General features: G+C 38.3%; 1 protein-coding gene across 5 annotated transcripts in view; it reads left to right on the top strand.

Moving 5' to 3' along the window:
- Positions 1-20942, top strand: part of ROBO1 (roundabout guidance receptor 1) — a 690543-nt gene that overhangs the window by 59551 nt on the left and 610050 nt on the right. The window contains exon 1 of one of the 5 annotated variants that reach the window (XM_052666603.1): positions 5617-5651. The exons of 3 other annotated variants lie outside the window; for them this stretch is intronic. The gene's annotated coding sequence lies outside the window, so the exon portion shown is untranslated. Of the gene's footprint in view, positions 1-5616; positions 5652-20299; positions 20380-20942 lie in introns of those variants that run through there. One more of the 5 variants, XM_052666613.1, reaches the window with a different exon arrangement.

A 20942-nucleotide genomic window follows, 5' to 3' on the forward strand; every position in this document is an offset into this window, starting at 1 on the left:
TTTGAGAAGGATGTGTTTTATTATGTTTCATCCAAAGTGGAGTGAGCAAGGGCAGAGACTGTAGTGTGCAGTTAAAAATACCATCTATCATGTACGGTAAACTGAAAAGAATTTTCTATTTTGAATAGAAGAAGGAAAGGTCTGTCTCTAAAGGAGCAGAAATTGCATACAGAAGAAAAGCTGAAAACAAGGAAAAAAAAAAGATACCATTTTCACTTACCTGAATTAGAGCCTACAATGAATATTGCGTTTTCTGATTAAAATTCAAGGTATTCTTTTTAATAGCTTGAGATTTAATGTGATGGAAGCATTGGATTGCCTAGATTGGATAGTGCTTCTCTCAATCATTTTTTCTGCATTGAACTTTTCTTTTGTAATTTATGTATGTACAGATAAAACAAAGATGGGAGTTTATAGCTTTCTATTGATTAAACTCTTATTCCAGTTGATTTAATTAGGTCCTTTGCTCCTTGAAAATCAGATCTGAAGCTTAGATACAGATACATTGCTTAAGGCATTCAGGCTAAGGTGATGGAAAGAAGCAATGAGTCCATTGTGTATGGTTTGGGATTGAGAGAGATGGGGGAGCTGGAGAACAATCACCCGGGACTGCTTGCCTTTAATGGAAGACTAGTATTGAAGCTGGGAACAAAGATGTGCAAATGAAAGCATAGATAACAGTAGAAATGCAGACTGATAAAGAGGGAGATTCAGCAAACTGTACATATTTTTATTTTCTTGGTGTGATTAAAAAGAAATGTAACAGACTGAAAGATGATGTTTGGGATTTATGCAGCAGCATGGTAAATGACTTTTATGTGTAGTTATTCAGAATAGATGAAAGGATGTTAGTGGACTGTATACCAAGTGCTAATATGAAGAAATACTATAAAGCAAGCACAACTGATACTGCTAATTGCTAACTAATTTCTATTTGGCAGTAGTTATTTTTATAATAATGACAAGTGATAAGGCATTTCATCTGACAATTGTTTCCTAACTTGGCATACCTTTTGTGGAAGCTCTTTCCTCTACTTAGGACATCCAGTTTTCAACTCACTTGTCTTTCAGGTGCAAATATCAAACAATTTTTATATTCCTTACATATTTTCCTGTGATCTGAGAAGCAGCACTACATAAATATGGAGATATAATCCTAGCTCTAAAATAGCAAGTTATTACTGCATGCTTAAGTGAGTCAAAATAAGAAACTCCAGAATAATATTAGTGTAATTCCTAAAGTCATTTCGGCAAGTTTTAGTTCAGTAAGCACGTGTATTTTCAACTTCAAATTCCAACTGTCCCTATTAAAATGCTGAAAGTTAGCATAATAAATTCTAAGTTCACTTAAGAATAGCACTTAAAGTACCAAATCTTTAGGCTGGCTCTAGTAAAGCAAAACACATTGATATTAATGGCTTCAACAGCATTATGTTTTCTAATCTGTACTGTAGAATGCCTGTTGAGGAAAATGATCTTCCTTTCTTCAAGCATGAGTAGTATGTGGGTATTGTCTTTTTTGTGAATGCTACCGTCATCTTTTTTGATCAGGTGACGAGGCAGAGAATCAGGATTAATGAATTGAAATGGTGGAAGGAAAAAAAGATCTTCTCATATATTTGTAGTTGGAATACAGACATGGAAGATGAAGTGTGCACAAACATCAGCCTTTGACAGCTAATCCCAGCTCCTACTAAAAGCCGTGCTAACTTCAGAGTTCACATTCTTGATATTTGTATTGATATTTTCTTCTATTTAATGGACACTAAAATAAAGACTGCAACTTAATCCTGAGGCAAGTTTTCACAATTCATTAGGCAGGAGAGACAGGTTTGCTCATTTTTGCTACCCAGTACCATATGAGCAAGGCTAGTGTGGTATAAACTAAGAGAGTACGGAGATATGTACCATCTGTCTCAAACTTCTCCAAGAAAAACAAGGATGTCTCCAACAGTTGTAAACGGGGGCTTTACTTTCTGTGGGGACAGTGAGATCCAGACCTTTATGACTCAGTTCCTTTGAGTCTTATTTCTTTTTCTGTGCTAAACCCAAGTGGGAGAGCAGATAGGAAAGAATGATTGATTCCTGAAGAAGAAGGTGGCTGTCTGCAAATAATGTCATGTTGGCAACTTCAACCCTAATCGGCTTACTTTTTCAAGGGAGCTTTTAAAGCTCTTTTTCCTAGGGTCAATTGTGGTGATCTTATAACATTTAAAATGATAATAATAATAATCTCTTGTAAGAGCTGGATTCTGTTGTCCCATTTTCTCACTAATTCTCTATACACATCAGGGATTTTGCCTGATCTTTATGGGCATAACTATCTTTACTCCATGTGATGTGATGTGGAATAGGTGTGTCTAGACAAAATCCAGTGGTGGTGAAATAGTTACAGGTACATCATAAGCAAGTCTAATAGAGATGATCATGGGTGAGTATTTGGTATTGTACCAAGCCACAGATTCTTCTGAATTCCATGTAGTGTGAATATGACTGGGCAGTTCTGAGCAGAGCTCACATTAAGCAAGTATGGATTTGAGCTGCTCTGAGCCAACTGGCATAGGAAGTAGGAATTGATCTGAAGTGGTTCAGGAAGACAGTATGAACACACATAATCCATGACAAACTTGGAAAGACTGTTGTAAATCTTCCTGTAAAGCCAAACAAAATAATCACACAAGCTGAGTATTGTCATGGCTTTCCCATAAGATGCTTTTTAGAGTGTTCTGTAATGACTTCAGACTGCTTCTCTCTGCTTCCAACATGACTGGCTCTTTCCCAACCCTTATTCCCAGGCAAACGTATTCTTTTAAATGTAGAAATTTCTTTCTATGTCTCCAAGGGTTGAAGTTAGCTTGTTTCCTCCATCCTTTTCCAGACTTTTAAATATGCAAGCAACTAATAAGCCATTTTGCTCTACTCAGGAGTTTCTTGCATTATCATAAATTTGTTAGCACAGTATCTCTTTGCATGAAAGAGGATAAATATGTTTAATTATCTTGTTTTGACTTGTCTAGACATACAGCCTAAACATTCTGGTTTTAACCCCTTCTGTCTCTTCAGTAACATATGTTTTGAGTATGGAGGAATACTTGGGTTTCTCCATTTTTGTTCTGATAGTTAGAAGGTAATTAAATTTAACAGAAATATACATTCAAGGAATGCACAGAAAAGCCTGAGTAATTACTCCCACAGACTTCCAGCCAGAGTATAGGACCCAGTGGAAATAAGCTAGCATTGTTGCTGGCAGTGTTTTATAGCGCTATTCATTATGATATGATATAAAGTAAATGAGCAGTATCCAGGGCTGGATATCTAACAGCAGTTGTGAGCACTATGTTCACTGAAGCCATATGGGGGGGAAGCAAACTTCTGGAGAGGTGTAAGAAAGTCTGAAGTCCAGCATGAGAAACCATCTTTATCAACAGATTGTCAGGAGTGATAGTGTGCCCTCTCTCAAGGAAAAACACATCCTGCCATGACATGAAGTAAACACAGCTTGTTGTTCGAAAGCGCTCCTTCATAAGAAACAAGGAAATGCTTCTTGCAGTGTGAGTCACTTCAATATCCTTTACTGTCTGTTTCTCTTGATTGTATCTTTTAGCTCAAGTGGAGTCTTGAGGGTAGTGGTCAAGTCTGTGATATACTCACATCTGGCAAAGCAGTTCTGGTTGTACGTTGTTACAAGATTAATCCTCAAGTCTCTACTGGGCTTAAATGACATTTCAGCTAGCAACAATTAAAGAGAGAGGAGTACACACTGTTATATAGGAGATAATATCAAATGATTAATACGTGTGCTGGCCATTTTTATTCCCTCATTGAAAATGTGCTGAATTATCACTTCTGCCAGAAATTTTGTAGTGCTTCATCCCTTCGCATATCTCATGTGAATCATTTTTGGCTTCAGTACTAGAGGCTTTTTATACAGGATACTTAATAATACATATTGAAAAGGGCAATACATACTTTTTCGATAACAAGAGCTTTGGATTCAGTGGTTTGTTTTTCTTAAACTGCAGGCTGTAGGTAACATGTGATTTAATGAAATTACTTGAGCATTCCCTTCTGAGCACTGATCATGATAGAATAATACAAATGATTGATACTCAGCTCCTTTATGGTAAGCCAAAAAAACCTGGTCGTGGTGCCGTAAAAAAGAAATAGCGTTTTATAGCAGCAATCAAATTGAATGAAAGCTAATGAATAAAAGGGAGACATTTTAGCACCTCTTTTAAAGAAAATTCAAAGAATTTTATGGTATGTATTTATGTAGATTCTTACATAGGGTTCTTTTTATAGAATAGATAGAATACATTTTGCTGTCACATTTAATATTTAACAAAAGCATCCTAACAGCAAAGAAGGCATAACAGGGTTTACTAAATAAGACTCCAGTGCTTTGATTAGAATAATTAAATATTTTGTAGCTCTGTAATGAAATATGTAAATGAAATAAGATGTATTATTAACTGTGGAAGGAAGGATTCAGTTCATCTATAGTAATTTTGTTAAGCATAAAGCCTACTTATGAAGACTTGAATATTTTCACTTTGAGGTTTTATTTTGTTGGGCTGATCTCTTTCACATATGATACATTCATCCACCCAACCAGAAGGTAGAGATTTATTATTGCAAATCTCTGATAATTTAGTTGTTATCTGATAATGGATTAATTCTGTGTTTGTATAGTCCTCTTACACTTGGTGCAAGTGTGAGCTGCTGCCAGCAAAGGTATTTCCTTGTTTCCTCTTCTGTAGTCCTGGTTGCCTACTCTTGTTACTGTTTCTAAGCCTAAATCATAGAGTGGGTGAAAAAAAAACAATAAACAGAAAATGGTTTACATGTTGGGTACCTACATGAACTGCAAAGTTACCAGAACTGAAGAGAATGCTAAATGGATTGTGTTTTTGTTTTTCTGCTGTTGTTGTTTTCTTACTTTTTAAAGTGAGGAAAGAAACTCACAATGTTACAAGCTTTCATCTTGATAGTTGGGGACATAGGGAAGTGGGAAGAGGCAGCCAAGTCCACTGAACGGAGTAGAAATTGCTACTGTCACTTTCATGTCACAGGTGGTTTAGTGTTAATTTGGAGTCCAGAGATAAAACTTGCTATTTAACAGAGCCCCTAGGATACACCATTCCTAGGGAGGCATTCCTCAAAAGTGCCCCGGGTTGGAGGTGGAAGCAGTCTGGCTGGGGGTTGTGAACTGCTAACTGCTCTTCCCCTCACCACTTGACCTTCTGGGACAACACAGGGCCAGGTGCTTCTCCCACACCTTAAAAGTTCAGCATTCCTTGTGAATTAAGCACTGGCTTAGTACATAATCAACTGATTGTGGACCAAGTGGTAGTTTGTTTTGCTCCTTGAGTCAATTATGAATCACTGCTGTTATTTTTCTGCTGACTCAGGGTTAACCAGCTCTGTGCGCATTGTCTCTGGCTAGCAAAAGTGTATGGGAACTGCTGATCACCTGAGGCGAGCAATGAGTCAGGCACAGGCGCACAGGTGAAGGCAATTCACCTGTGCTGCTGGAAGGGGTGGAGCCTGGCTGCACCTCTCCTAGATCCATTTAAGAGCTGGCTACCAGTGGGGAAGGATCTCTTCTGGAGATTTCTCCTCTGGAGTTTTGCAGCGAGCTTGGGAAGCGGGTAAGCTTTCTATCTATTTTTGTTATTATAACTTGCTTTTAACCTCTCTTGTTTATTTCATAATTATAACATTTTTGTATTCACTGGCTATACAAAAAGGAAGTATTTTTCTCTAATATTTTCTAATTCATTTATTCTTGGAAAGTGTAGGAAGCAAAATTTTACTGTAACATGTGAGGGAGGAGAATCTTAGGTAGAGATTATCAGAAGATAATGAAATGTATATTTATATATGGTAGAATTTTGAATTTTGCTGTTTCACATTTTATGTAGGCTTTCTGTGTAAGCTATTAAACGTTACATTTTTAATGTACATATTGTTAGATGCTTTATTCTTCCCACTGAAGACTCTCGTCTTGCTGTAAGAAACAAATGACCTAAACTTAAGTGTAAAACCATTGTATGAAGAATAACAGTCATAGAATTGTACAATTACTTGAATTGAAAGGGACCTTAAACATCATCTGGTCCAACTCCCCTGCAATGAGTATGGACATCTGCAGCTAGATCAGAATGCTCAGAGCTTCATCTAGCCTGACCTTGCCTGTTGAGCGGCATCTGCTGCATGTTGCATGTGCTCAGTTCTGGGGCACCAGTGCCCAGGGAGTATCTGGGAAGGACAGGTTCTTCACCATGCCCTTGGCAAGCACACTAAGGTCTTCACTAGTGCCTCTTGCTTCATCCCTGTATAGCCATAGCTGTGAAAGAAAACATCTGGTTCTATGTGAAGTAGTCACCTGGGCCATGGCAGTCCATGGAGGAGAAGGAAGGGTGAAAGGCAGAATGTTTCTGTTATCTTCGGCTGCTTTACTGGAAAAAATATCCTGAGGAGGATGTTTGCAGCAGGGCTGTGGCACAGGGCCTTCCGTCTCCTTTCTGTCTTCTGCATCCTGCATTCTTCTTCCCTCTGGAAGCAGGTTATCATCTACCACCAGCTGTGAGTCCCATAAACACAGCTCTGTGTGAGAAGACTCTTCTTCCAAGGTCAACCTTCTTGTGAGCTGATCTTACAACTCCTCTAACCTGAGCAGTACCTGGGTGTGGGTGGCTCACTTTTGAATTAGATGCTTAAAGTGGTTGAGCAGGCCAGCTGTTCAGAAAGCTGGCAAGAAGACCATGTCCTCAGGTACTCTGTTGTAACCTAAGAGGAAGCATTTGAAGTGTTTATTTTCCAGGCAGCAGTGGAGGTGCTGCAGGAGTTCATCTAACCACAGGGGTAATACCTTTTGTGCCATGCTTGATGGTATATGTTCATCTGATGGCAAATCATGGATGTCCTAAAGGCCTGAGAGGAAAGGTTTGTGCCAACCAGCAGATGAGTGCAGGTCTGCAGACAGTTGAAGAGGAAGCTGTGGAGCCAGACATGCCTATGTATCTGCCTGACAAATTGCATCTCTGCCACAGCACGTTTTTCTAACCATGTCATGCTGCTGGTGAAGCTGGCATCAGACTACATAGGAAGTGCTCAGGAAGGTCTCTGAGTCATCGAGCTGCACCCCAAGCATCATGTCATCAGGAAAGATGTGCGTGGAGGAGGTGACCAGCTTAATGTTGCAGGATCCTTAAGAGAGCAGTACTTTCAGGTAGCAATCAAGGCGTTTCCAAGCTGCTTTCATTTGGTTATGGAACCAGTGGGTGGCTTTATCCATGCACTAGCAGGAAGTCCTTGCTGACATCTCTTTCACATCTCCTAGCTCCATGTGGAAGGTGTGCCTGGTAGGAGGCCTCAGGGGCACTATCAGGTTGTAGCAGAAATTGTCTTCATGGGCATTCCATCCTTCATAGATGCAGATAGCTCTGATGGCTGGCTGCAGCTTGAAGCTATGACAGGAGCATCCTAGGCAGGCACAAGAAGGTCATCTGCCAGCTCTTCCCCCAGATGGCTCTTATCAGCCATCTTCAGTGCTGGCCACTGGATGCTGTCCACTCAAACTCTGCCCAGGTCTCATTTCTCATCTGGGTCACTGACTTTTTCTACCTCCCTGTCTGTGTCTCCTTGCTCCATTTTGGGAGCTTTCCTGTTTGCTGCTGCTATCACATATATGCTTCCTTTTCCCCAAGGAACCACCAGAGCTGAAATAGCAGGACAAGAAGCCCAGCCAAGACCAAAACCTTGCTGACTCTCTCTTGATTGTATCTCCCTTTCCTGACATGCCAACATATGCCAAACAGCATGAGAGGGACTCCAGCAAAAGCCCAGGGCTGCCAGTGCTGCAAGGTGGCAAAGAGCAGGGCTCCCTTGGCTATCCCACCCTGCTCCTGCCTCCCCTGCTCCATACTGTGCAGTAGCTGAGCCACATCTGGACTTCTCTGCATGCAGACGTTTGTGCTCTTGCACTAACCCATATGGTTAGACCCCAGCTCAGGCTTCTGCATGATTCCCAGCAAAGCCAGGGTGATGAAGACCACCTGAATCATGGCTGCTAGCAGGTGCGTGTTGCACTTATTACTGCAGTGCCATAGTGCTGCTGCTTTGATAGTTGCCTGACATGACACTCTCCTTCCCTCTCCCCCTTTTGGGATTTGTTCTGCTGCTGTCACAGACACAGCCACATCACTCCTTCACTTTCCACTCTCTTTCCCTTAATCAGTCAATATCAAAACTTAACTTGTAGCATAGTACAGAAGTTTCAAGACTTCTGCAGTATTATTTTACCTGAGAAAAAGAAAGAGGGGGAAAAAAAAGGAAATGCATACTTTATGTGAATACATAATTTAGTATCTTCATCAGAAATATCTTCTTACCTTTCTCCAAAATATCTCCTCCTTATATTTGTGAGTCCAGTGCTTCCAAGTAAATTGCTGAAAACCACAAGCTAGTCTTCTGAAGTAAGAATTTCAGTAACTGTGTTACGGTTTTGGATTTCTCCTTTCACATACAAACAGAGACAGCTGGTAGACTGAAATAGTTGCCTTCCTTTTCAAGGTAAAGTGCATCTAGGTTATATAGATCTCTATTAACTGGAGCAGTCTTTTTCTGAAGACAAGAAGGAATTTTGACTTACCAAAGTGACTGTATGCTAAACTTTGAATAATGTTGTTGATTTATTTATTTTGATACAAATAAAAAGTGGTATTAAAGTGCTTAATTATCTGTGATGAGTGCTTTTATTTTCCTCTTTTTCATTTTTTTCTTCATTACATCTCATGGATTAAAATACTGCAGCTTAACCCATATGTATGAAGTACAGAAAGGAATACTGGTACATAGGGGAAAAATGCACAACAGAGGTGAGCAAGCTGGTCTAAACTGAGGGGGAAAAAATGAGAGACTGCTTCAAAGCAAAGGCAAGCACAAAATCTTACAGCCACATTTCTGTAAGAAGCTTAAGTTGGTTATATATTGTTTATATATGTGTACAAGTATGTGCTCTATGTAAAGTTACTTTCCTTGTTACTATCACAGCACTGACCATCTTAAGACTTAGCTGACATTAGTAAACTGCTTGTTCAAATTAGGTGTACTGTTAAAGACCAGTTCTCTGAACGTATTTTATTGCAAAGGCATGAAGTAAAATGAACTTGTAGACATTTATGGGAGAAAGTGATAAAGCTGTGTATAGGATGGTATTAACAGGGGAAAAACTGAATTTAAAATGCCAAGAGCAGAGAGCAGACAAAAAAGGACGAAGTTGAGAAATGATCTGAAGACATTGGTGCATGAAGCACAAAAGGGTTGTAGAAGGATAACAAGAGTGGATGAATGTGTAAAATTGTCTAATTTCCAAGATACTTAGGATCAGAATTGCTGTTGTCAGAAAAGCTTTTGTAGGTGTTCATGTGTCAGAAAATAATCTGCATTTTTAGCTGCATGACTGCTTACAAAAATGACCAATATCCACTTTGAATCCTAAATGGATTCAAGGATCTTTGATCTTTAGGATGTTTTATGCGTTTGGAATTTTTACCCATTCTGGTCCAACACAAATGAAGATAAAACTAGAAACTGCACTTAGGATGGGTTGAAAGGGAATGGCTGACATGATGTAATGGAGCTTGAGAATATATGAATCAAAATGAGAACCAAAAGCTTAAGTGAGCATTTAGCTGTGCAGGCAAAAAGGAAGAAAATTATCTTTAATGTGTAGAAGAAGCAGCAGAAAGATTTATGTGATCTGGATTAGGAATGCCAGGGAAAGGTGAAACAAAAATGATGTTTTTATTAAAGGCTTGAATGACAGGGAGAACGCTGGTGATGCAGTGCTTGAGAAGACAAAGAGATCAGTTTGGGTCCTGTTAAGCCAATGGCAAGCCAGCTAGGTGAGGTATCCCAGAGACAGCTGAGGGAGGAGATGAGGTAGCAAAAAGATCAGGAGTGGAGAGGTTAATCTGCGACTGGTCAATAAAACTGCTTATTTACCATTTAGTGTCTTCATTATGTCTATGTTAGAACAATTAAAAACAAAACAAAACAAAACAAAAAATATTGATGGTGACTAATTATTTTTAATAAAGGATGCATTTACTACAGGTTTCTTGACTTGAAGAATAGGTCTAGCGCCAGAAGTTTCTTGCATCTTCTATTGTTGTAACACCGTTTGATTTATGATTGAATGGAGACAGCAATCCATTAAAATAAATTGCCTGAGAGTTTGCCCAGCAGGTCAGAGTAACTTTCATGTGTGAATTTAGTGTTTTAGACTTACGATTAGACTGACAGGTTGCACTATATGGAAGAACAGTAAAACTATATTGTGTCATTCCTGCACTGTTCTGTAACTTCCTTTTTTCTAAGACTGTGTTCTGAATCTGCTGTGTTGTATGTGCTGTACATTCAGAGAAGACATATTTTCTATACAATATATCCCGTAAAAGGGAAAACTTGAAGCATGGTTTGCCAGGTATGGAGTAAATAAACTGCTTACGGAATGTGATTATGTTGTTGACTTAACTGATATGTAAACGTGAACAAGGCTATTCAAAATTAGTGCAGCAAATTGCTAAAAATGGAGTTTCATAAATATCAGTTTTTGAAGAGTGTGAATATTTAAAAAGGGAAAGTTTTTGGCAGAGAAATTTTGATTTTCTTACTGCGGAATTTACCAATTTAAAACACAGTTTATTTCCTGCTGTAATTTCTGTTTGTGCACTATGTTTTTATTTGCTTTGGTCTTCCTTGCCTGCATTGATACAGCAGCATCTATTGCTTTGAAGCATGTTAGTAGCTTGTTAGCTGTATGGTATTTTGTATTTGATTGTGTTTCATCTGTGAGAATATTTTTAAAGCTGATTTTAGTGGAGAAAGGATGCAGTGATTTTCTAGACATTCCTAAGGGTAAACCTTGTCCCTGTGTTCTGCTGAAGTTACTGTCTTCCAAAGTGCCCAATAGAGTGAATCCTAATGTCAATGTTTTTAAGGCCACTGCAGAGTGAAGCAGCATATGTTGGCATGTTTTTTCTTCCTGATTTAAATTTAACTTTCTTTTCTTGTCAGTAGTAATTTCAGAGGTGAACTTTAAATGCTGGGAGAGGTAGTGTTCAATTTATGAAAATGAGATGTTGATTTATCAACTGCTGGCACTTCAGTTCACGGCCTGAGCAGTTTGAATGCTTTGCATGAGCAGCGTCTTCTGGAAGCAGAAGACACCTTGGGGAACTGTGAAACAGTTCCTCATGGTATCATCACTTCAGTGTAAGAGGGAAAAGCAGTGTTATTTCAACTGTTACACGTTTACTTCAATTGCTGCATGTTTACGCCAAAATTCTCTATTTTTATTAAACATTAATTTACTAATTATGAGCATATATAGTTCAAGGCTTAAAATTTAGTGCTTGCAATGCAATATAGTCTTACACTGTGAGCTCAGATGATTATGCAGTGCATATTCATTTTTCTAGAAAAACATGTATAGCTGTTACTTTTTCTCCAGTTTAAAAGTTTAAGGATATCTTGTACTTTATAAAACACACTTCTTGTGGTACTTAAATTTAATTTGTCTGTCCATATATATAGTAGAGATCTAGTAGACCAGAGCAAATTAAACATCTTTTGTCAGGAAATGACTGGAAAGTGGCTTGTGTTATGAGTTGGCAAAGATATGAATGAGGACTTAAATTTACTTCCTTCTCACTAACAGAGAAAGAACTAGAGGAGAGTAGCTCTGAATGAGTTTAATGTGTGTAAGAAATGTGCCTTTGAGGCATGCTGTGAACTTCATTAATACTGACTAGTTCATCTGACTATATGCTGAATCATAATCTCAAAATGTAAGCAAATCTTTATTCTAGATGTATGAATCTGCTGCTTGCTTTTCACTGATTGTAGCATTAGTGCTGCAAAGAACTCATCTGTGTGGATCCAGGTTTCCAGACTTTTTGGGAAGAGGAGCATGGGTAGGAGGTAGAGTTAGGGAAAGGAATGGGAAGAAAGCCAAGTTAATAATTAAAAGAAATTATTTTTAAAAATGAGCTGCAATAAATGAATAAAAACTATCTTGAGTCCCTTTGTTAAAATATCTTTCACCAAGCTTAGTTTGTCTTTTCTGTAGTGCTAGAAAAGCAGCACTGCTTTCTAGAAGTGGCAGTATAGCACAGTAACACAAGCCAGCACGTGCACAACTTTTTTTAACATCTCACTAATGGCCTTCATTTCTGTTTCTATTTGAGAAAGTATGAAATTGTTGCTTGATCTCTTGTTTCTGGTGGCGTAGGACTTATTAGAGAAAGAACACCAGTTTATTTCAGTTATTTCCAAAGTGAAATGAAGTAGAAAATTTCTTGAAAGTCAGACAAAAATATTTCTTGCCAATCACTCAGCCCTTTAAAAATTACACTTTCACAAGACTGTATAGTAGTCATTCATCTAGTAGCCCAAGCCTGAGAAAAGTGCTTCATATGCTTAATATGCTAAAATACAGGTGATTATTAAGTCACTATTCTGTGAACTCAGCTGTTTTTTCTGTCTTTTTTCCAAAGAATTCATCAGTGATGAGTTAGTTTGACTGTCGTGGTTTACTACTAGGAAATTGCTTGTTCCCATCTATAAAATTCCAATTGACAGCTTTGGTCCAGCTCAGGAATATTTAAGCTGTGATCTCTTAAGATTTAGGAGTTAGCAATTTAATTATTTGGCCCACATCTTCAAATTCCTGCTGATGTGACTGAATTTGGTGATTCATGATGTTTTATTTTCTTGCCCACCTGAGAGTGATTATGCAGCAGTTTCTCTAATAGGAAAGGTCACACTGGTTGTGGCAGGCACATCCATAACTTCTAAAATATGTTTATAGCTGGTGCCTGTTACAGTTACAGAGAGTGTGATACATGTGTGAGCATCTGATTATGCATCTGACAGAAATGAAGTGTGTGAGGGTCTGTGCTAGAAACTGGGGACTTGTCAAAATCTTAGCCAGCAAATTGGAATTTTTGGTGTGTTAGGTATACTGACAGAAAGAAATATTTTTGCTTCAGATGAATTCTTCTACCAGGAATGTTCCTGGAATGAGTGAGAACTGCTGCAAGGCTATGGTTTACTCTGCAGTGTGGGTAGCTGAAACTCCAGAGTGTGCTAGTGTGAGATGTGTGTTTTTCATGGCATACTTGTGCACGTAAATATTACTTTGTTTTCCATCAAAATCTGTCAGTTTGAGTCATAAAACCTTAATTTTCTTTACCATATCTGTTGTACTTTTATGGGCTGAAGGTTTTTAGGATCTTTGACTTTTCTTTTTCCACAGTAATACTTAGAGGATGTGTTTTAAGCTTTGTTTCTATTTTACTGTTCTTCACATGCTAATGTACGCTAACAGTTTATTGGTAAAAGATTGGAATTGTATGGGAGATTTTCCAGGCTGAAAACATTCGGTCTGTAAATTTGAGTTCTCCTAGCTCTTTAACAGACACCTTCATACTTTAATTTGTATTCCAGAACTGAGCAGATTATTAAAAACATGTTGTAATTGATTTACATAAAAGCAAAGAATCAAGGTCAAGGGTGGTGGGAAGAGGCATGATGCTCTTTAAAGGATTTATCTGCATTTTCAAATTAATGTTTAGATGACAAAAGAAACTTTTTTAACATATCTTGCTAAACTTTTAAAATGCATTTTATTTGGAATTTCAATTAATTACATAGAAATAGAGAAACTGAGATTATGGGTGTTGCATCATATTCTCTGTTCCCTCTTACATGGAGCCTGTCACATGCTGTGAGTATCTTGCCAGCAATATATTTCATTTTCATAATTTGTTGATATCACATGGACTAAGTAAATCCCTTTCATAAAGCATAATCAAGAGAGATCATCGGGGTTTACAGAAGAGGACTTCTCTGAATGTAGTGTGTGGTCCACATGCCTCTGCTGGCTGTTCTCCTCAAGGAAATGGCCGAGCTCAAAGGACTTGAGTTCAGAAAGGTTCAACTCCTGTATCTTCTTAATTTTTCCTTTGAAGTAATTCCAAATCAAAGAGGAGATCTGAAATTCATTCTCTGCCACACAATGTAAGGCCCACCTTTGCATTGCCCAGCATCTTCTTCCCATTTAGCTGGCATGCAGCAATGCATGGACCATTACACAGAAAACTAATAACAGTTCTGTCCTTTCTGAATTTGTCTCGGGGCTGGGCATGGCAACACCCTTTTCCTCTGGCCCAAGGATTTGCGATCTCAGGAGCTGTAGAAGTGGTGTGACTTCAGAAGTAGAGTTTCATTGTGTTGAGGAGGGGGTGGGATTAGGGAAAGGAGTGGAGACTTCTTGCCTATGGGGTGAAGGCAGTGGTGAGATAGCGAAGTCTACTTTAGGCATGAAACATAGCAAAAAAGCTACTGACTGTGTTCCCAGAAAGTCTAGAAGGCAGTAGTACTTCTGTCACATAAAGGGAGAAACTTAAGCTCTCTGGGATGGGGAGAGGATATGGCCTTCCAGAGGTGCAGGTAGTCTCCAGTTTTCCCTCATAGTGATGGCTGTACTGCTCTCTGCCCTGTGCTGCAGCTGATTGCTGTGGTCTCATGCAGGGAAGAAGAGGAATGGTTGCTATTAACAACCATAACGACTTTATCAGATCAGTCTCAGTTTCAAAGGGATTCTGCCACTCTTGCGGTACCTTAGTGAAAGCTGGAGTCTTCTTCCTTTCCCCCAAGGAGTTAGCATTTCACACCAGTCTGTTAAGCCAGGAAGCAGAAGATGTAGAAAGTCCCTATATTGTTTAAGCTTCACCTTTACTGGTGACCCCAGAAGGATAAATGCATTTCTGGGGAGAGTGGAATTTGAATTCTGATGTAAATTACTGTGCCTGAGAATGCTTGTTAGTTGGGCAGGATCTGCAAATCCTTTCTAATTGCTCCAGTTCTTATTAAGGCCAAAAGCCAAGCTGTTTTTTTCAAAGTTGAACCCCCAGAGTAAAAGAATTCTGGCAAGCTTTTCTGCCACCAGAGACTATAGAGGTCCTAAAATGCTTGTTTTTTTCAAGAGCTTTACAGTGAAGAGCCATTTCTCTCTTTTGCTTTGTGCAATGACTGTCTAGTATTCCTTTGTGTGTGTGTGTGTGTGTGTGTGTGTGTGTGTGTGTCACAGTGTTAAACTCATGAAAGGACATTTACTGTGATGACAGATAGAAGCATAAGAAATATGGTGGCTGGATGAGCACCAATATTTCCTTGTGTACTGAAGTGCAGTTTAGGCTTTTCCTTGAATTGAGTGTCTGTTGCTTAGGAATTTGAGAATGTTAATTCCAAGTTGAAGCAGTTTCACAACACAGGTTGTGGCAGAGCTGTGATCTGAGTTAAAACCTTGATTTGCAGACCAGCAAAACCTCAGAACTTCATATACACTACCCTGCCTGACAGAACCTAAATGCTAGCAGTGTGTCAGCTCTTTTAGGCAAGCTTCGGTTTCTTTCTGTATGTGAGACGAATAATGATGCATACAGAAATGCTGTCTCTTAATTTGTGAGAATCTGAGAGGAACAGGTTTTAAAATGGTCCCCATTTGATCTTGACTATATAGTTGCTACTATTTCACTCAACAGTAAAATCAATCATCTTAGTTTAAATCTTTGTCCCCACATTGTGTACTCAACAGCATTGACTCACCCCTCTGCTACGTATATGCAGTACATTTTTTGTCCTTATTTTTAAATTATATGACTGAGATTTATAGAATTGTGTGATCCATCCTATTTCATTGTATTTGCAAAATTCCAATCAATGTTCTCCAGTGTGTGTGTAGCAGTAGATCAGGTGTGTACTTTTAAGATTGCCACCCCAGATCTGCTGCATTTTTCACAAAGTAGACATGTATTTCATAAAGCCTGAGGAATACATAACTTGGTCAGTTTAATAGTGTTGAAGCGTTATCAGTAATCTTCCATTTCCCATCTGTGCTTCTGAACTTTGCATCACTACGTTGATATTTCATGCTCTCCACTCCATTAACAGTTAGGAAGTTTTGTAGGGGGTCAACACTTCTCTAAGTTGTTCAGAAAGATTACAAGACTGGCATTTATAGTGTCAACTTGCAAAACTTCAGTGGAATCTCAGATGCTCTTTATACCTGTGCTTTCTTTTGTTTTAAATTCAACAATTTAAACAATTCAAAAATGAAGATACTATTTTTTAATATAGATTTTCTTAGCTAATTATCATTATTATTATTATTATTTTTTTTTCAAGAAACAGGAGGTAGTTTCATTTACTTCACTTTGTAAGCTCTTTTTAGTTATGCAGCTAAGGGTCTGTCATGGAAGTTTTCTTCATTTATAGCAGCAAGATTGCAACAAATTATTGTTACTAGGCAATATTACCTACAGTTACAGTACAGTAACAGTAACTACAGTGAACAGTAGTAAAGGTTGGTGTACAAAAAATGAGCAATTTTTAAGTACTTGAATCTTTACTGTCATGGATTTTAGAATATAACTGTTTTGTAGTACTCAGTCCTCTTTCATTTGAAAGCAACTACATGTGTAAAATATTAAGTTTGCTTATGTCAACAGTTTATGAATATTTTGTTTTCACTGGGGACTTCTTTGCATTTTACTTGTCTAATAAATGAAGCAATTCACAAGCCAAATGCTTCTTGCTCTTGATGGCTTTAGGGAACCTTGTCATTCCCTGTAGCCTTCTCTCAGACCCAGTTGTGTGGCTCTGAAATCACTCAGCTGGTAATTAGGTATTTATCAGATTGTTTCTGAAAAGGGATGAGACAGTTATCTGACACAATTATCTTTGAAAATTGAATCCCTCTTTTCTGGTCCTGCTGAGGACATTCAAAGGTGCTGTGAATGTTTAAAGCTAAATGCCTTTGAAAAACCCTTGCTTTTTTATGTCAGGTATAACAGAGGAGTCCAAATGCAGTCAAAGGAATTTTTTTTAACCTTTCAGGCACTGAATTTTCTTCCTATCAAGCACTGTTTCTTTTCCACTTGGCTCCGTTTGGAAGTACATTTGACAACCAACCACTTCACTCCTTCAAATATCCCCTGTTTAAGAAATACTGTTGATGTTCATGTATTATTATGAATAATTTTTTTAAATGCAAGTTCACAACTTTTCTTTTATAGATATTAGCCTTTCAATTAATTGATTGATTGGAATATGTAATGATTTAATCCTATTTCAGTTCTACTTTTAAAGAAAATATGTAACAACTGGTGTGTAGAAACTATATCAGGGCATTACTAATCCTATTTTTCACCTGAATTTTTTTTTTAACCTATAATCTCAGAAACTTTAACGTAGTTCCAAGATCAAAAAGTGATGAGTATTTAGTTCTAAGCAGTTTTAAAACACAGTATCTCATGTTAGGAAGCATGCAGCAGATACAATACCCAATCTTTCCAAACAATCCTTTGAAAAATCTTGGAAGTCGAGATGAGGATTGCTGGTTTAATATACCAGAGAGGGGAGAAAGAGATAATGCATCTGTAGCATAAGATATAAGTTCTTGTTTTGTTTCGATCACTCCTTGATTGTATTTTCAAAAATCAATAACTTCTTAACATTTAGACGGCTCTTAGAAGGGTCTAACAGAAAACACAGGAATGAGTCCATTGTTACTGAATTTGACACAAAGTTATATTAAAAGAAGCATATTCTTACTATTTTGAAGAGATACCATTAACTTTTAACAAGTTCAAACCCCTTGGAAGTAATGTATTGTGGCTTAACCCAACAGGTAGCTATGCATCACACAGTTGTTTGCTCCACCCCCCACCCTCTCAGTGGAATGGAGGAGAAGTATCAGGAAATTATTTCTAAAAAAAAGTAGAATTCATGGGTTCAGATAAAAAACTATTTACTAAGATGGAAAAGGGAGGGGAAAAAAACAAAAAAGATAATAGCAATGGTAATGATTTATCTGCAAAACATGTGATACAGAAGCAATTTCTCACCACCTGCAGGCAAATGTCCAGCCAGACCCGAAGCATTGAGTGCCCACCCAGGCAGCTCCCTACCATTCTTCAAGTGTTTGTTTTTTTTTTCCATGATGTCATGTGGTATGGGATATCCCTTTGTCCAGTTCAGGTCAGCTGTCTTTGTTATGTGCCCTCTCAGTTCCCACACTGGTGGAGCAGTATGCATTGGTGTGTTATCAACATTATTTTTTCTTCTAGAGCCAAACCATAACATCATACCAGACATTATGAAGGAAAAATGAACTTTGTCCCAGATGAAACCATGGCACTTAAGTTTGAACAGGAGATACTTAATTTCTATATCCCTTCATTTTTGTACAATGAGTTTATTCAAATGAAAGATAGAGGTAACTGTCACTGTAGGAGAATGTGTCGTCTTCTGCATGACTTTTTACTGCATTTTACTGCTTGCCAGCCACAAGCAGTATTCCTAATGGAGAAACTTCCTTTTTACTACTGATTTCTACTTTTTCCAGATTTGAGAAGCAAGAGAAATACCAATGATTTTATGTCATAGATATTGCTTTTTTCTTTCCTGAGTAGCTGTAGATGAGCATCTGATGATTGACAATCCTATAATATGAGTTCAGAATCAAGTCAAAGAAATTCAGTTTTCTTTCATGTTTGCTGAATTGTGGGCAGAAAAATTTCACTAAAATGGAGCAAAGTATTTAAAAGATTAAATCCTCCTACATAGTCCAAGAACTGCGTTTCAAAATAATTGTATTTTAAAATTGTATTGTTTGAGTTAGCTGAAACTCCAGAAGACTGCTGCTTCTTTGTCAGGCATCTTTAATTATAGAAAAACTAGTGATCTGCACCTAAGAAGAGCTGAAAGTGTCACTTTCTTCTAAGTACTAGAAAAAAAAACAAGTTACTTTTAATAGACTATAGATATCCCTAAAACTACATTGCCTCCGCTTCTCCAACAAGTGCCTCTGCATGACTGCAGGTAGTGTCCTGAACTATAGAATATTTAGCAAAGACCATTCTGTCTTGCTTTCTTATATGGCTTCTTGACAGTGATGATACAAATGTCTTCACATCTGCCCTCTCTTTCCACAGCTTTTTACTGTATTAGCAGTTTCAATAAAAAAGGCTCATCAACAGAATGAAACAACCTTTAGGAGTTGTATAAAGTCTTGTCCAATGAATTCACTCCTGAGTCTCACCAGTTATCTCCCCCATGAGTGGCTGAAAATAAAATAGAGGACAAAACGTAAAATACTGCAGGTCTGTGCAAGAGAACAATTTGCAAGTCAAAATTGATTGTTGCATTTCTGGGGAGTAATCAGCCTGAATATACGAACTACAGAGATGAACACTACATTGTGTGCTTTCAGTTTATCTATATTCTCTGGTTACCTATGGAATCAAGAGATTATTCCAAACAAAACTCTCATCACAAACCATTTTTGACCATGCATTGAGGACTGTTTACCAGACAAATTATTTTTCCTAGTGTTTGTATATCCTTTTTTTCCTTTATTGAGCCCTGAAACACATGCCAAACATAGTAGCTCCATTGTCAGTCTCTGCTGATGCTGATACCTTTTCTAGACAGTCTGCACTAAGGATGTTATGATTAATTTTCTGTGACATTCTTCTCTCATTTTGTTTCATTTTACTACAGCATTTCCTGAGACAGTATATGGACTGTTGATTTTGGTGCTGTGGTTTCTAAACAGTGCAGCAGTAGGCTGAAAACCACCTCTGAAGATTGCCCGTTCCAGTCCTATTTAGGTCAAGGTCCGCTAGAGAGGGTTTCCATGGTACGTAACTTGTCGGGTTTTTGCACAATCTCAAAGAAGGAGAGCCACGTATTTCTGGGCACCTTGTTCCACTGTCCAGTCACCCTCATGGTAGAAATGTTTTCTTATTTTAAAATGGAGTTTTTCATGTTTCAATTTGTGCATTTTGCTGGGTACCACAGAGTGAAATCTGGCTCCTTTTTTTTCATTTCTTCCCATCAAGTCTTTGTGTACATGGATCAGATCCCCCCAGTGCATTCTCTCCCCAGGCTGAGAAGTCCCATCTCTCTCAGTCTCCTCTCAGTGCTCCAGTCTCTTGGTTATCTTTACTGGATTTGCTCCACCAAGTTTGTATGAGTCTTGCAATTAGGAGCCAGTGCTGGACCCAGTACTCCATACTTAGCCTCACCAGCACAGCGCAGATAGGAACAATCGCTTCCCATGACCTGCTGGCTACTCTTTGCAAAACAGCCCAAGATACTTTGGCCTTCTTAGCAGCAAAGGCACCTTTCTGACTCAACTTGCTGTCCACCAGGACCTCCAGGTCTCCAGAGTAACTTGATCTGTCACCCTCTCAGAGACCAGAGGTGTGTCTGACTGGCTCTGGTTGTTCCATCTTAAAGGTAGAAGGGACTTTTGCTGTCTTCCAGTTCTCAGGAACCTGAGAAACCTATTGACTGTCATGACCTTCCAAAGCTAATCAAGAGTGGCCTTGCAGTGACACTGGTTAGCTCTTTTGGCTCACACGTGTTAATCCTATTGGATCCCTGGGACTAATGTGTCCATGTTAAATGATACCTAATCTGACCCTCGTCTACAAAGGACAAGTATTTCTTAATCTTAGCTTCTAGTCTCAGGAGCCTGGAATTTGTGATGACTAGTCTTTCCAACAAAAATTGAAGTGAAAGAAGATGTAGAGTGCATGTGCATTTTCTTCATCCTTTGTCACCCCACTTAGCAGCAGGCCCTCTTTTTCCTGCTGTTCTGTTTGATACTTAAGTGCTTGTGAAATCCCCTCTTGTTGCTCTTTACAAACCTTACCAGAATAACCTTCAGGTCTTTGTTGGTTTTCCTAATCCCATTCTTGCACATTTGGACATTGTTTTTGTATTCTTCCAACCATAGCAGGCAAAAAAAGAGAACAGGAAGCACCCTAACTTTATTTGCTTGGGAAAGACTAATATTC

The sequence above is a fragment of the Tympanuchus pallidicinctus genome, unplaced genomic scaffold (assembly GCF_026119805.1).
Source record: "Tympanuchus pallidicinctus isolate F22 unplaced genomic scaffold, pur_lepc_1.0 scaffold10, whole genome shotgun sequence".
In the NCBI taxonomy this organism is placed as follows: domain Eukaryota; kingdom Metazoa; phylum Chordata; class Aves; order Galliformes; family Phasianidae; genus Tympanuchus; species Tympanuchus pallidicinctus.